Genomic DNA, 15,863 nt, shown 5'->3' on the forward strand with positions numbered 1-15,863 from the left:
AACTTCCTGAGCTTTTATGCATTTTAAAAGCGTCTTTATGATTCCACGCCCCACTGTGTTATTTTATATACCTTTTCATTTTGTTCACAGTTGAACATTTTAGTGGTTTACAAACAAGAATGCACTAATTATTAACTTATTATCAGCAATTCAGAGAATCGTTGGCTTATGTCCTCTGCTGTCAAACCACAGTGAAATGGAGTTTATTAACATGCTCTCAATTGTACAGCTACAGAGGCTCACTGAGTTTTCCTCAGTGTTCTTAGGATGTAAAAATGCTGACCTGACTTTTTAATTAGGGTCAAAAGGCCCAGCTGGGATATTAGTGTAGATGGGGCTTGCGTGTGTGGCTCATCTTAATACACTGGTAGTTCACAAAGAGCTAATTAGTCTTCTGGGTGGCAAGGGACAGATTTTTGTCAAGAATAGGTGTGCAGTCATTGGGGAACAGAAAATAGAAGAGACAGCTAAAGCCAGAGCTGAGGTCAGTAATTTCTATGCTAGATGCTACACATATGTGAAGATATCACTGCTTATTTTGTGTAAACATGGAAAGGCGTCATTGCCAGGTGAATGTCATCCAGGTGAGTGTATAGTTTAAGGTGTGGCTCTAAGACAACAACAAAAAAAAAAAAACTCCCCACAAATAACCCTGGACTAACAGGTTTGTTCAAAAAAAAATTGATTTTTATTGATTAACCTAATTTTATTCACTCTATTTCACAAATATCGGTAACCCTAGGCTCAGGGTGGTCACTGAAATGCTCGCCAGCATGTCTAATATTTTATTTTTGCAACTAGTTTTTATCCAGATACCAAAAACCTACACATGGCACTCCTGAACTGCCAGTGATCCACACCCCCTCTGCCCTCTGGACATGTATAACACATCCTGATCTTGTTGCATGTAGTCTACAATTTCATTTTATTTGTATAGCGCTTTTAACAATTGTCATTGTCGAAAAGCAGCTTTACACAATCAAAAGGATTATTTAAGTTTGTATGGAATGTGAATGTGTATGAATCAAAATGGTACGATAGTCCCTGATGAGCAAGCAGAGGGCAACAGTGGTAAGGAAAAACTCCCTGAGATGACAAAAGGAAGAAACCTTGAGAGGAACCAGACTCAACAGAGAACCCATCCATTTGGGTGAAGCAGAAAGCAGGAATTGATCTGCATTCATAGTGTGTGTTAGGTGGCAGGCAGTTCAGCATAACAGTTGATAAACTTTACCATGAAGATTGTTATGGACATGGCTGATGCAGGCAACTGTGAGGACTTGTGACTGCAGTAACTGAATAGTTCAGCACTGAAATTCCTGCAAACAGTTTTGAACATGCAGCATAGAACTCCATGTTAACTTAAACACCTTTACTGTTATACTGAACTACCAGGCCCCTAACACACAGTATGACTGCAGATCAATCCCAGCTCTCTGACGTCACCTAAATGAGGATTGGGTTCCTTTCTTGCTTATTAGGGACAATCTGTTCTTTTTGATTTATACTTATTTCCTCACATTTCGTATTCAATGGAAATTTCTTTCGATTTTGTAGAATCAAAAGCCATGATAATTGTTAAAAGTCATATTATAGAAATTACATTATTAAATTCATTTGAATTGGATACAATTTTATTTAATTAACAGACCCTCGCCTCACAGGCACCTGATTGTCTGGCACAAGACAGCAAGCGCGCATGTGACAGAAAACAGTGCAGCGTTCAATAACGAGCGCAGTCACGAACATTTAACAGTTCATCAGTCTATTCGAATCATGAACGTGTTAAACGCGCTTATGCTATTGAACGCAGCACTGCTTTCTAACACGTGTGTTCCTGCACTCTCAGGCCGTGTCTACTGTTACAGTGAAATACGTTGCAAAACAACATGTAACATTCGGTGGCATTGTTTCGCATGAGCGTTAACTTTATTAATTTAACGGCAAAAATAAAGTATTTTATTTGTTTGAATCTCGGTAGCTTTTCTAACACGCGTGACGCAGTTTGGCTGGATAGCTAGGCAAAGTTGGCTAGCGTTTGTTAAGAAACCTTGCTCTCTCTCTCCCCTGCCTCCTCTACACCAGCTGACACTTGTACAGAGACAACGACAGGGCTCAGGTATGTCACTATCAAGCCGTTTGTACTAATTTATTTAACGCTAGTAAAGCACAGCTAAGTAGGTTTTTTTGTACGCACGGCTACGGTTTGAAACAGAGTGTCTATTATATGAGTTCGCCTGGTTACTTTATATTTAAAAAAATTGGCTCCTAAACATACGCGTTTGTTTGGAACTCTGTAATTTCAGAGATTTTGTAAAATAATGTACAATTATACTGTGTAGAACTGAAAATTGCATTCGTGTACCGAAGTTAACGTTATGACGCACGTTAATCTCCTTACTAATGAGCAAACAACCTACATGGATCTATCTGGGTTTTTTTTTTTTTAACAGTGTAATGAAACTTCGGCATGTCAGACTTAGAAACAATACAGAACTTATATGTTAGGGATGGGAATCACTAGTCACACCCTGATACGATATTATCACGATACCTCGATACGGATTCGATTAAAATTGCGATTCTATAAAGATCACTTTATATAAATTTTATATATTCCAGGGGGTCTTCACTTGTGTCTGGCTGATGCAGTATCCCATCCTTGAGATGTTTTTTAAAATAAAGGTCCCAAAATTGTGGTTTGTTGATGGTCGCCCCGGATAAAATGGATAGAATCAACATAATTCGGACAACATTCGTCTGTATATCATGATAGAAATATATGAGCAAATGCTTTATAGTTTTGTCAATGGATGTAAAACATGTTTAAAATCATGCCAACTAGGAAAAGAGATATATTTAAGTTGATTTAAAGTGTTTTTAAACCAGTTGTCCTAACTAAAGTCAAGGCTGGACGGTCGCCCCATATGGTGTTTTGGCACTTCGGATAGCAGAAAAATTATGAAAAACTTAAAAATTTGGAGAAGTTAGAGTGGTTTAGTAGGTAAAGAAGGTATAACAAGTAGATGAGAAATTTTTATGTATTTTTTAGTTTTTTCTGCAAAATAAAATTAACCCGGACAGAAAAAGGGGGCGTCACGTCATTGACCCATATCCTGTCATGATTTTCATGAAATTGTCATGATTTTGTTACAATTTTAAGCCCTTAAAGTTTAATGATTAATTAAATATATCTCATACAAGCACACACATGCATCATACTTACATACATGCTATATGGCCAAAGATTTCTGAACACCTCACCATCACAGCCATATGTTTTCTCAATTTAGAACTTATAATTGTATAGAATGTCATTGTATCCTGCAGCATTACAATTTTGCTACACTGAAACTAAGAGTTTGTAAAGTTGTTCTGAGACCCAGCATGAGTGGGGAGATGAGGTGGCTGGCTTCACAGATTTTCCTGGTTGGTAGTTTTAAGTAGCTGCTATATTATTGATGGTAGCAGTTATAATATATTGGAAAGCTTACCATAATTACTGTATGTCAAGGGATCCTGAATACACTTGTCCTGAAAAAAAAAAATGTGCAGTTGTTCATGAGCTATAGTACACACCAGTCAGCTGTAACATTATGACGACCTACCTAATACTGAGTGACTTCTCCTTTTGCTACCAAAAAATCAGTAGCAGATCCTTTAAATCACAAGGTGAGACAGCTGAGACTGCATGGGTCAGACTTATATTTAGCATATCCCACAGATGCGTTGTTAAATTGAGATCTGAAGAATTTGGAAAACAAGAAGGACCAGTACAAACCAGTCATAAGACAGATGAGGCACAGCTGTTTCTTTTACTGTAGTTTTAGTTTTACTTTCGATGTACATTTAAAAAGTTGTTGAGGCCAGGGTTACAGCTAAAGGTTATCTGGATGATGTCACTTGATATTGGGGGGTTTCCATTGAAAACCTTTCTGTTTGTAAATACAATCCAGATTCATCAAAAACACTACTGTATTTTAGGGTGCATAAGATAAGAGAATATACGTAATACTGTGGGTTACTATGCAGAACACAGCAATAAATAATTTTTAGCCATGAGGAAGGACCATGTTGAAAATTGTGTGAAATACAGGTTTGTAAACAACTCCCGATAGTTCATGACAAACATACGCTGAGAATTAAAAGTAAATCTTAAGTAAAAATCCTAACATTTCACAGCTTGAAAATAAGCCTTTGTTAGCAGAAACCAAAGTTTCCATTATTCAACTTGATGATTCTTTTAACTATTTATTCAAGCACGGTGTAATGTTAAGGTTGACACATACATGGACCTCAAGTACAGTGCCTCAAGTACTGGCAACCTGGGTTGGTGGTCCCCGTCTTTAAAAAGTGACTGGATGGTGTGGCCATTTACTTGGGTATCACACTCCTTATCCTCCCTGGTAAATGCTGTGTCAGGGTACTGGAAAGACTCAGACTCAGGAAAAACAATGCAGGTTCTGTCCAGGCCGCAGCACGGTGAACCAGATTTTTACTCTTTCAGGTTTCTGTCGGGAGTGCTTCAGGAGTACAGAGTATCTGGGTTGCTTCTGTGAGCCTCAGGTATCTGTATACCTGGAGTAAAAACTGTGTTAAGTCAAACCTGTTTAATGTGCACATTGGGCTTTGTCCAAAGCCTTACTTTGTCTCTTTACCTGTTCATGATTTTTATGGACAGGATTTTAAGGCAAGGCTTGAAAGTAGGAGTCTGGCATGAAAGTCGTGAGGTCACATCTCTGTTTTTTGCAGATGTTGACGTCATCCTGGCACCATCACAAAAGAGCCTTTAACGAGCACTTAAATGGTTTGCACTTGAGCGTGAGGCGGCCAGGATGCGGATCAACACCCATACTGTAAATCCCTGGGTTTTTTTTTTCAGGAAAAGGATGGCATGTTCCCTTCAGGTGAGGGGGGTTTAGTCCAGGTGGAGGAGTTTAAGTATCTTGGGATCTTGTTTACGAGTCATGGAAGCGGGGACTGTGAGATAGATCGTAGGTTGTTACAGCTTCTGTAGTGATGCAGTTGCTATACAGAACCTCATAGGTGAAGAGGGAGCTGAGTCATGGGGTGAATCTCTATTTACCAGTCGGTCTACATCCCTGCCCTTACCAATAGTCTTGAACTTTGGGTAATGGCCGAAAGAACAAGATCGCAAATACAAGCAGCTGAAACGATTTTCGTTTGTAGGGTGATCAGGCTTACTCTCCGAGTTTGGGTGAGAAGTTCAGAAATCCAGAAGATGCACAGAGTACACCTGCTGCTCGTCTGCATCGAGAGGAGCCAGTTGTGGTGGTTCAGACAACTGATAAAGATATTCCCTGGCAAATTATTTTTTATGAATAACTATAAAATTAAACTTGCATGCTGCTTTGCCTCTTTATGAGAAATTAAACTTGCATGCTGCTTTGCCTCCTCATGCAATATCAGTGACATTTGCCATATAAATCTTTGAATAATATCAACAGCATTTCTCTCATGCAGCTCTCACTTATTTTAACATAATATCTAGAAAGCAGATGTTTCAAACTTTGTTACTTAGTTTAAAAAAAAATTAAGACCACTTCGAAAAGATTTTTAACATAAAATTTTATTAATTTAAATAAATAATAGATAGCACCTGTGCTTTTGGACACTCAGCCAACTACAGCACTTCATCATCTCATGTGTTAGTTTATATCATCATAGTCAGAATCCACTTTGCACCCAAATAGCTTACTCTAAACAGTGAGAGTATTGAGTTGTATTAGATATAGACAAAAACTTCTCCGCCCCATATTTACTATAATTACTGTATGTCAAGGGATCCTGAAGACCCCCTTCCTGGAGAAAATGTGCAGTTGCTCATGAGCCCACTTCGAATATAGTTTACATCTATTAGCCTGCCTAACATTGAGTAGGTTGCCTTTGTGAGACCAGAGTGGCAGTTACAAGTTACCTTGATGATGTCAAACACTAGTGAAAACTATTACATAAACATTTCATGGTTTAAAAATAAGCTTTTAGTAACTGAAGCCAAAAATGTGGTCTCTGGTCCCAAGCCAAGCCATCAGTTGCAGATCCTTTAAGTCCTGTAGGTTGTAAAGTGGAGACTTTTCTAGCACATCCACAGTTGCTTGATTAGATCCCACATACCAACTTAAGGTTTCAAATGTTTACTTGCTGGTAATTATATATCTAACCCATTTCCAGCTACCATTGTAAAGAGATCGAGATGAGAATGTTATTTACTTCGCCTGTCAGTGCTCATAATGTTATGGTATGCTTGAAGAAATTGTGTTAATCAGGCAACTGAGGTGATGCTACTATTGGTTAGCTTATGGTTTTGATAATGTTATGGTCAGTAGCCAGTTGTATGTGTGTGTGTTACAAACCACTCATAAGACTGACAGCCACACCTGTTTTGCTTTTAGTTTTACTTTTTAGTTCTGCTGTAGATCTAGGAAGCTCGGTGATTTCCTGGAAGGCCAGGGTAGGGTGTAGCAGCTGCAAGATACCTGAATGATATCAAACACTTGAGGTTATGTACCCATGAAATGCCCTGCTGTTTGTAAATACAATGCAGATTAGTTGTGTATGTTAGGGTGCATTAAACAGAAAATACTTAGTGCTGTGTTTTACTGTTCAGAACACAGCAATAAAATCTGTTTAGCCACAGGGTTCAAAATTCAATATGATGTATAGGTTTTTAAACAATTCCCAAAAGTCCAAGACAAGCATACATTCAAAATTAACAGTAAATAAAAAGTATAAATCGTTTCACAGCTCGAAAAAAGGCTTTTGGTCCTTTAAGCAAAAAACAATTTCCAACACTCTGTTTATTTTCTATTCCAAGGAGGCTGTTTTGTTGTTGATGATGATGATGATGATGACTGGGCCCCCTGAGAGATTCTATAGGAAGTGCTTCAGAAGTATAGGGTATCTGTGAGACATAAAAAGCTGAGAGTAAAAGCTGTGTTCACATACTTAGCTTTAAGGTAATTAGGCTTAACTTTGTCTCTTTCATGTTCATGATTTTCATGGACAGGATTTCAAGGTGTAGCTTGAAAGATTGAGTCTGGCAAGGAGGTCGGAAGGTCACATATCTGCTTTTTGCAGATGATTATGTTCTTCTGGTATCATTGCAGTAAAGCCTTTAATGAGCACTTGAATTGTTTGCACCTGAGTGTGATGTGGTTAGACTGCGGATCAGCACAGCTAAAGCCCTGGTTCTTTCTCGAAAAAGAATAGCATGTTATGTTAGCTGAAGGAGTTGAAGTATCTTGGGGTCTTGTTTGAGTGATGGGAGCGGGGACTTGATTGTAGGTTGCGTTCGCTTTTTGTAGGGTGATTGGGCTTACACTCCAAGATCAGATGAGAAATTTCTAAATCCAGATAGAGCTGAGAGTAGACCTGCTGCCCCTCTGCACTAAGAAGAGCAAATTGAGGCGTTTCAGACCCTTAATAAGCATGTTCCCTGGTTGACTTCCATTAAAGGTGTACCAGGCATGGCTAGCTGGACAGAGACCCCAGGGCGATCCGGGACACACTGTAGTTATTGTAACCCTTATCTGACCTGGGAGCAGTTAGTCGTCTCTCAACAGGAGCCAGACACAGGCTTGTGTGGGCATCTCTGCTTTTCCTGCTACCACCTCGACCTTCAGTTGAACTAATTGGTACAGATACTAAATGGATGAAGGGAGAAATTTTTTTTTTTTTTGAAAAACTTCACTTTCTGTGAGAAAATTTTAAGTCCAGTGAACATATGGAGTGCATACTAGGGCTGGGCGATATGGCTGAAAACTGTATCACGATATCAGTATTTCATATCGGTTGATATCGATAATTATGGATATTTTTATGACCCATTTAAAATAAGGACCAGGAGAAAAATATTACATTTAAACATTTTTATTTTAAACTTAACCTTCCTCTGATCATAGTCCCCTCAGTTATTAAGACAGAAATGTCAATATCCATGGAAAACTCAAATAATTGAAATGTAAACATAAGTCTAAAGTCACAATTAACACTTAAAAATTCTCTTAACATTTAAGGTGCAAAATAAAAGAAAATGTAAGAAATGCTTAATAAAGTGTAATAAAATAAATGCATTTTCTGCTTTTGAAGAGGAATCCAGCAGACCAGCATGAGACAACGACATGGCGCAACCCAACATAATACTGTTACATGATTGACGTTAGTGTATCACTCCCTACGTTGCTAGAGAGCGAGTGCCTTTGTTGCAACTGTCACGGGCAACCGGAAGCGGACCAGAAGACTAGCAGTAAGCCCTTGTAGCATGGACGGTAAATCCAAACGCGAAATAGCGCAAAAAGGCAGGATAACTATGCGAGTCATTGTAAGAACTCTCACGCAAGAGTTTACACAATTATACCTGCTGTTGCAGGAGAAAGATTGATTTTACGGCAGCTGTTTATGGGAGTGTAGTCCAGTGCGGGCAATGCTTTGTGGGTAATGCAGTCCAATGTGCGTGAACCCGGAAATGTAAGATGAACTGGAATATAGAGCCTGAACCTGTTTTCTTTTAGTCGTTTTTGGTTTGATTTAAGTACGGAATCCACCCGGGAGTTTGTAATATCGCCTGACAACGCAGAAAATAAAAGAATGGACATGCATCGACTCGTTTGTCTTTCCCATCACTGCATGGGCATGAATTAACGGGTTGTTGCGCTGCCGCAAGAAACGACAAAATAAAGCGGAGAAGCTAACACTACGTTCTAGCAACACACACTTAGTCAGGAATGGGACCCAAAATCACATAAGATCCGGCGAAGCGTCGTCAATGGCACGTCAATGACTGAGCGATGTGAAGCGCCATCTTGTCTCCTTTTATACTTCCTGAATCGCGACCATACTACTTCAGGGTCCTAATGCCAGTCGCGGAGCGAGTGCGCATGACAGCAACCAAACTAGCTTCGCGACCTCTGTTTTCTTCCGACAAAGAATAATAATTATCGAGCGTTTTATCGTTATGAAATATGAAACATACACAGCTTTGCCTCTTTGTGAGACCCAAGAAATCTGTGGCATTTTACCATATAAATCGTTAAATTATATCAACTGCATTTCTCTCAGAACTCATGCATGTGTCGTATTTTAACATGATCAATACGTAAGAAGCAGCCATTTCAAACCAAATGTTGCTTAGTGTTAAATGTCTATAAACAAACTGTTCACAACTCGCCAAAATGCAGCCCTGTCAGACCTCTGACTCCCAGGCACTGACACTCACTGACACACTCACACTCACTTACTGACTAAACTTACTCTAATACGCACTTATCACTGCTACCTTGTTAACTTGAGGTCAGAGGACCAAGATGTTTTCTTTTAAGATGTTCTTGCTCACTATTTATTAAGTCTTCTTTAAAGAATTACCACAAATCAGATAGTTAAGTTAAAATTTTGGGGGTTAATGTCTCATATTCCTGCCATCTGTTTGGAACAGAAATAAAGTTGACATATTTGCATAATTTATGTATTCGTGACGGTGCAGCTTTAGACAACATGCTTTGAAATTTGAACTCATATTGGTATGCATAGTGGTATTAATTCTAATGCTTTATTTACATGCAGTTAACCATTTGTCACAAATTATCAGTTTTCTTTTTTTTTATTTTTATGGAATTCCAGCCCAGGCTGCTGGCATTTTTGCACAACAGTGCCATCTTGTGTTTAAGCTCTGTGTTTACAGTTTGAAAGCCAAAGATTACAACAGCTGCTTTTATTTATTAAAAATAAATAAATAAATAAGTATTTAAATAATAACCTATCACCACAAAAGTAATCACAACATCATAGTGAAGATCATAGTTCCTAGTGTATGGTTAGGCAGTAACTTTGGAGTTATCTTTTTTAAGTACTAAATAAAAAGCCTTTCTTTTTACTTGGTCCCTTTTCTTTTAAATCAAGCTAACTTCTCAAAATATTTTTGGTTTCTGATCTTCTCACTCTTTCTGGACTGAAAAACCTTTTGGCTGCAAAATCCCATACTGCTGTTACAATGCTACTTCTAATGGTACTTTTAGTATATTTGTAACCTTATCATATGAAAGTGCCAGCGTTAATAAACAAAATGACATAGTTTAATAATGTTACTACACAAAATGAGTCTGTACTATTAAATAAAGTTTCATTTAGCTTGCATGTCACCTGGAAAATAGAGCATCTCCGTCCCTGGGTGGGCTTGAACCACCAACCTTTCGGTTAACAGCCGAACGCGCTAACCGATTGCGCCACAGAGACTTGTGGTGGTAGGCTCAACACTTAGGCATGCAGTTTCTCCACCAAGACCATCTAGCTAGGTCTTTTGCTTTTTTTGCTCATTACTAGGAATAATTTATTGCTCTATATCTATGGAGGATGGTAAGTACTGTGGACGCATAGATTGTTAGCTCAGGGGAGTGCGGGAGATAGAGAGAGAAAAAGAAAATATCACATGTTAATATCACAAAACGCTAATATGCATATGAACAAATGTACTCACAACACTAATTCTGCAGTTCACATACTTGCGTATTTCAGGTGTATTTGTAGTGTTACTACTGCAGCTTAACATATTTCATCGAACCACATGGAGCAGCTCAGTCTCTGTGGCGCAATCGGTTAGCGCGTTCGGCTGTTAACCGAAAGGTTGGTGGTTCGAGCCCACCCAGGGACGAGCTCCTGTTTTGGCCAAAGCTATTATTATTGTTTTTTTTTTATTTAGGGGTTGATTATTTCAGAGAATCACAGATCACACAGAATATAACTCTTATTTAACTTCATTCCATGTTATCTCAATTTTCTTGTTTTTCTCCTTTTTCCTTCTTCCTTTTCCCTCCCCCTTCTCTTTTACTTCTTTGTCTCTGTCAAGCAGGCTATTGTTCTCCAGTGTCCTTTTGCACCGAAAACCCTTTAGTTGTGTAATCTGATACTGCTGTTCCATTGCTATCAATGCAAGGCACTTTTAATGTATGTAACCTTATCATACATGAACGTGCTACTGCTGATGTGAACTAAACAGATGGAACTATGTTTTCCATGTTTTGTGCCTTTATGTATAGATACTGTATAAACACACACACACACACACACACACACACACACTTGATTTTGAACCACTCACATGCTTGAGTATTTTTAAAGTACTAGTATAAAATATTTATACAAGTATTGTATTGCTGCTTCATGTGAAGGCTTAAGATGATGTCATGGAAGCACATGGAGCAGCTCAGTCTCTGTGGCGCAATCGGTTAGCGCGTTCGGCTGTTAACCGAAAGGTTGGTGGTTCGAGCCCACCCAGGGACGAGTAGCTCTTTTGCCTATTTGAAAATACAAAACAATTTTTTTCCACAGATTTCATTCAGGGGTTAATTTTTTACAGATTTAAAATGTTGTTTTTTTTTTGTTTTTTTTTTAATGCTGCCCATGTGTGATCATTTAATAGCCCACACCCCCAGACATTCCACAGATACTAAAACCTGACTCCTGCTTCAAGTCTACACCCTAGGTCTCTGTTACGCACATTGTACCCATGAGTCCTCGGAAATACTTCCCCTAAAACAAACCCCACAACATATTTATGATGTTTAAATAGTCTTTAGTTATTGTGTATTTCATGTGGTCACTTTAATAGTTTGAGTTTTGCAATCATGTATCATTCATTCTCCAAAGTATAAGCCTTTTAGTTACAAACACTACAACCCCCAAACTTTTGGTAGCGTCACATTTAAGGGCAAAATGACAATAATAACTGTGTTCCAATTATTTGTTAATTTTTTGTTATTAAAGTGGGTTTGTGACTAAAGTGGCTTGTAAAAAGCCCCATCCTTATAAGCCCGGCTAGCTCAGTCGGTAGAGCATGAGACTCTTAATCTCAGGGTCGTGGGTTCGAGCCCCACGTTGGGCGCTTACTTTTCTTCTGTACAGTTTTTTGCACTTTTTAACTCATGTTAATTATTATGTGACCAGTTTTTAAAAGGACACGTCAAAAGTGCTTAGGGTTCTGTTATATAAAACAGCATCATTTAGCTTCCAGTTCTTCCATGGTTGTTTTTTGGTGATGTAAGATTGTGTAATCTGCAGTATAAAGCAACCTTCGTCCCTGGGTGGGCTCGAACCACCAACCTTTCGGTTAACAGCCGAACGCGCTAACCGATTGCGCCACAGAGACTCATGGCATGGAGTCAGACGCTTAGGAATGCAGTTCCACCACATAGTGCATGTAGCTGTTTCTTTTGCTGGTTTCTCCCTGCTAGATGCAATTTCGTGTCTGGCTGTTTTGAGATAATTGTAGATAAAACATATAGTATATAAAACATTGTGCTTAAAAGTTCAATCATGCTGTTGGCTTTTTTCTATTGAATAGATTTCTAATTCTTTTGTTTAATGAAGGGATAGCCCTTGCTCCTCATTACTATTAGATTAGTTTGTTCTTCTTGTAATCAGACTGTGTTGTTGCTCTCTCTCTCTCTCTCTCTCTCACACACACACACACACACACACACACACACACACAAACACACACTTGCAGTTCACAAACTTGATATTTTTCTATATATATATATATATGGAATATGTAGCGCGTTGCTGCACATGAAGGCTTAAGAAGGTTTTCTAGAACCCTACAGCGCAGCTCAGTCTCTGTGGCGCAATCGGTTAGCGCGTTCGGCTGTTAACCGAAAGGTTGGTGGTTCGAGCCCACCCAGGGACGAGCTCCAATTTTGCCTTTTTAGAAACAAATATATATTTTTAAATTTTGAGGGTGTGATTATTTAAGGATAACTGAAAACATTTTGTGTGTAGAACATAAATGGTTGAAAGTGAAAACTTATACCGCTTACAGACATTCTATAGAGTTTCTGCATCAAGTCTACACCCTAGGTTTTGCATAGGTCCCGTGTAGTTGTGCAGCGACCCCTGCCCTAGGCTATGGCATAGCTGAAAGAATTAAGGCAACCTATGTCATGTTTTATAGTTCTCTCTATGCACAAAAAAGGGTGATTTTACTAATTAGTTCTACACTGTAAAAAAAAAAATCCCATTGTTTTTTTGGATAAAAAAAAAAGCAACTATGTTTTCCAGAATACTTTCATTAAAAGTAAATGTAAACTGTGAAGTTTAAAACCCCCTGGTGTTATTAAAAAAAAATAATAATACCATTGCTTTTATGTTAAATAAAAAAACAAAAACAAATGATGGCTGTGGTTGGCAGAATAATTCCATAATTTATATGCTAGAAGTAAATACAACATTACCGTTGTAACATTTTTAACAGTATATACAACTGTGTGACTGCTCACAAATTACATAAATTGCCTGAATAACAGATTACATTTTTGAAAATATAACTAAATAACTGAGTACTTAAATGGCAGCCCTAACACGTTAGATTACTCGTTACATCAAAAAAGTAATCCAAGTACTCTAATGCGTTACTGTGTACTTTGTAACGCATTAAACACAACACTGTTGATCAGAATGTCCTAGGTTCAAACCCCAGCACCACCAGGTAGCCACTGTTGGGCCCTTGACCAAGGCTGTTAACCCTCCATTGCTCAAATGTAAATAAAAACTAGATAAAATGTAAGTCACTCTGGGCATCTACAGAATTCTTAAATGTAGTCTTCATATAAATGTCATAAAACAAAGGCATAACATTCAGACAAACATCTTCATTTATAAAATGCTTTCTTAAAAAAAATTAAATGCAATTGTGCTGAATATGTAAATGCATTTAAAATATACAGTGAAGTCAATAAGTATTTGTTCACCCTGTGATTTTGCAAATTCTCTTACTTAGAAATCATGGAGGGGTCTACAATTTTCAGCATAGGTGCATTTCCACTGTGAGAGACAGACTCTAAAAAGAAAAATCAGGAAATCACATTGTATGATTTTTTTAAACAATTTATTTGTGAATTACTGTGTCAAATAAGTATTTGATCACTGGAGTCAAAAAATATATAATATTTGGTACAGAAGCCAATTACAGAGGTCAAACAGTTTCTGTAGTTCTTCACCAGGTTTGCACACACAGCAGGTTTTTTATTGGATTTAGGTCTGGAGACTGGCTAGGCCACTCCAGACCTTGATATGCTTCTTACGGAGCAACTCCTTGGTTTTCCTGGCTGTGTGCTTTGAGTCATTGTCATGTTGGAAGACCCAGCCACGACCCATTTTTAATGCTCTGACTGAGGCAAGGTTTTTGCCTTTTAAAGCAATATGTCACAATACATGGCCCCGCTTATCCTTTTCTTAATACAGTGCAGTCGTCCTGTCCCCTGTGCAGAAAAACACCCCCAAGGCATGATGCTTCCAGCCCCATGCTTCACTGTAGGTATTATTGGGATGATACTCATCATTCTTCTTCCTCCAAACACGGCGAATGGAGTTAAGACCAAAACGTTCCACTTTGGTCTCATCTGACCACAAGACTTTCTCCCATGACTTCTCTGGATCATCCAGATGGTCCCTGGCAAACTTCAGATGGGCCAGGACATGGGCTGACTTAAGCAGGGGAACCCTCTGTGCGTTGCAATATTTTAAACCATGACGTCTTAGTGTATTACTGATAGTAGCCTTGGAAACAATGGTCCCAGCTCTCTTCAAGGCATTGACCAGCTCCTCCAGTGTATTTCTGGGCTGATTCTTTACCATTCTTAGAATCATTGATATCCCACGAGGAGAGATATACCATGGTGCCCCAGTCCGAGGAACATTGACAATCATCATTAGCCTCTTCTATTTTCTGACAATTTTCACCAAGCTCCTTGGCAATTGCCCCATAGCCCTTTCCAGCTTTGTGAAGGTCTACAATTTTGTCTTTTGACAGCTCTTTGGTTTTGCCCATGTTGCTACTTAGACTTTGGCTGATTGTGGGTGCACAGGTGTCTTTATGAAAGCTAATGACCTTAAACAGGTGCTACTAATTATGAGCAGAGTGTTACTGGACTATTTCAATGCAAAATAACAGGTCTTTGAGGGTTAGAAATCTATCTGATAAGCAAGTGATCAAATACTTATTTGACACAGTAAGTCACAAATAAATTGTAAAAAAAAAAAAAAAAAAATCATACAATGTGATTTCCGGATTTTTCTTTTTAGATTCTGTCTCTCACAGTGGAAATGCACCTATGCTCACAATTGTAGACCCCTTTATGATTTCTAAGTAAGGGGAACTTGCAAAATCACAGGGTGATCAAATACTTATTGACCTCACTGTAGTAGGGATTATTTTAATGATTCTTGAAAATTAGCAATTTTGTTTCCAGAAAAAAATATTTATTTCTAAAAAGATTATTTTACTTTTTATTTGCATGTATTTTTTCTGTAAAGTTTAGCAAGGCATAACACTCTTTTAACTATCTGAATTTGTAAAATGCTATACAGCTTGGATTTGCTTTCTGTAGAAATAAAAAGCTGAACAGTACATTCTTTCAAAGCAATTGTGTTGTAAATATAGTCCAGTTAATGGACTGAACAAATATGGATTTGGAAGTGACATTATTTTAAAAATGTAAGAGTGTAAGAATGAAGACATTGAAATGTAGGAATGAAGACATTGAATTTCAACTGCCCCAATACTTTTGGACACCACTGGACATGGTACAGGAACACAGACCGAAACAACTGTGGTTGGTCCAAGTGGTAGCATTATACATTTTTTTTCTGATTTATTCTGCCTCTGTTGCTTCAGTGATCGTATTGACCATCTCCTCTAATGTTTTCTCTCTTTTCTGTGTTATAATTTTAGTTAAAGTAACTATTGTTCAACATGTATTAGGTACAACACCAACAAGATCTGTTGTGAAGATCTGAAGTGGTTTGTTGGTGTCATTTCAGAGTAACACACACATTAGAGCACAAGTAGTGTTAAA

General features: G+C 38.2%; 6 non-coding genes across 6 annotated transcripts; 4 read left to right on the forward strand and 2 right to left on the reverse strand.

Moving 5' to 3' along the window:
- Nucleotides 1-10,174: 10,174 nt before the first annotated feature.
- Nucleotides 10,175-10,248, reverse strand: trnan-guu (transfer RNA asparagine (anticodon GUU)). Its single transcript has one exon. It is a non-coding gene; the product is annotated as a tRNA-Asn (tRNA).
- A 341-nt stretch (nt 10,249-10,589) lies between these two features.
- trnan-guu (transfer RNA asparagine (anticodon GUU)) lies at nt 10,590-10,663 on the forward strand. The gene has a single exon. It is a non-coding gene; the product is annotated as a tRNA-Asn (tRNA).
- Nucleotides 10,664-11,218: 555 nt separating this feature from the next.
- On the forward strand, nt 11,219-11,292 carry trnan-guu (transfer RNA asparagine (anticodon GUU)). Its single transcript has one exon. It is a non-coding gene; the product is annotated as a tRNA-Asn (tRNA).
- Nucleotides 11,293-11,820: 528 nt separating this feature from the next.
- trnak-cuu (transfer RNA lysine (anticodon CUU)) lies at nt 11,821-11,893 on the forward strand. The gene has a single exon. It is a non-coding gene; the product is annotated as a tRNA-Lys (tRNA).
- A 190-nt stretch (nt 11,894-12,083) lies between these two features.
- On the reverse strand, nt 12,084-12,157 carry trnan-guu (transfer RNA asparagine (anticodon GUU)). Its single transcript has one exon. It is a non-coding gene; the product is annotated as a tRNA-Asn (tRNA).
- Nucleotides 12,158-12,623: 466 nt separating this feature from the next.
- trnan-guu (transfer RNA asparagine (anticodon GUU)) lies at nt 12,624-12,697 on the forward strand. Its single transcript has one exon. It is a non-coding gene; the product is annotated as a tRNA-Asn (tRNA).
- The last annotated feature ends 3,166 nt before the right edge of the window (nt 12,698-15,863 follow it).

The sequence above is a fragment of the Clarias gariepinus genome, chromosome 1 (assembly GCF_024256425.1).
Source record: "Clarias gariepinus isolate MV-2021 ecotype Netherlands chromosome 1, CGAR_prim_01v2, whole genome shotgun sequence".
NCBI classification, from domain to species: Eukaryota; Metazoa; Chordata; class Actinopteri; order Siluriformes; family Clariidae; genus Clarias; species Clarias gariepinus.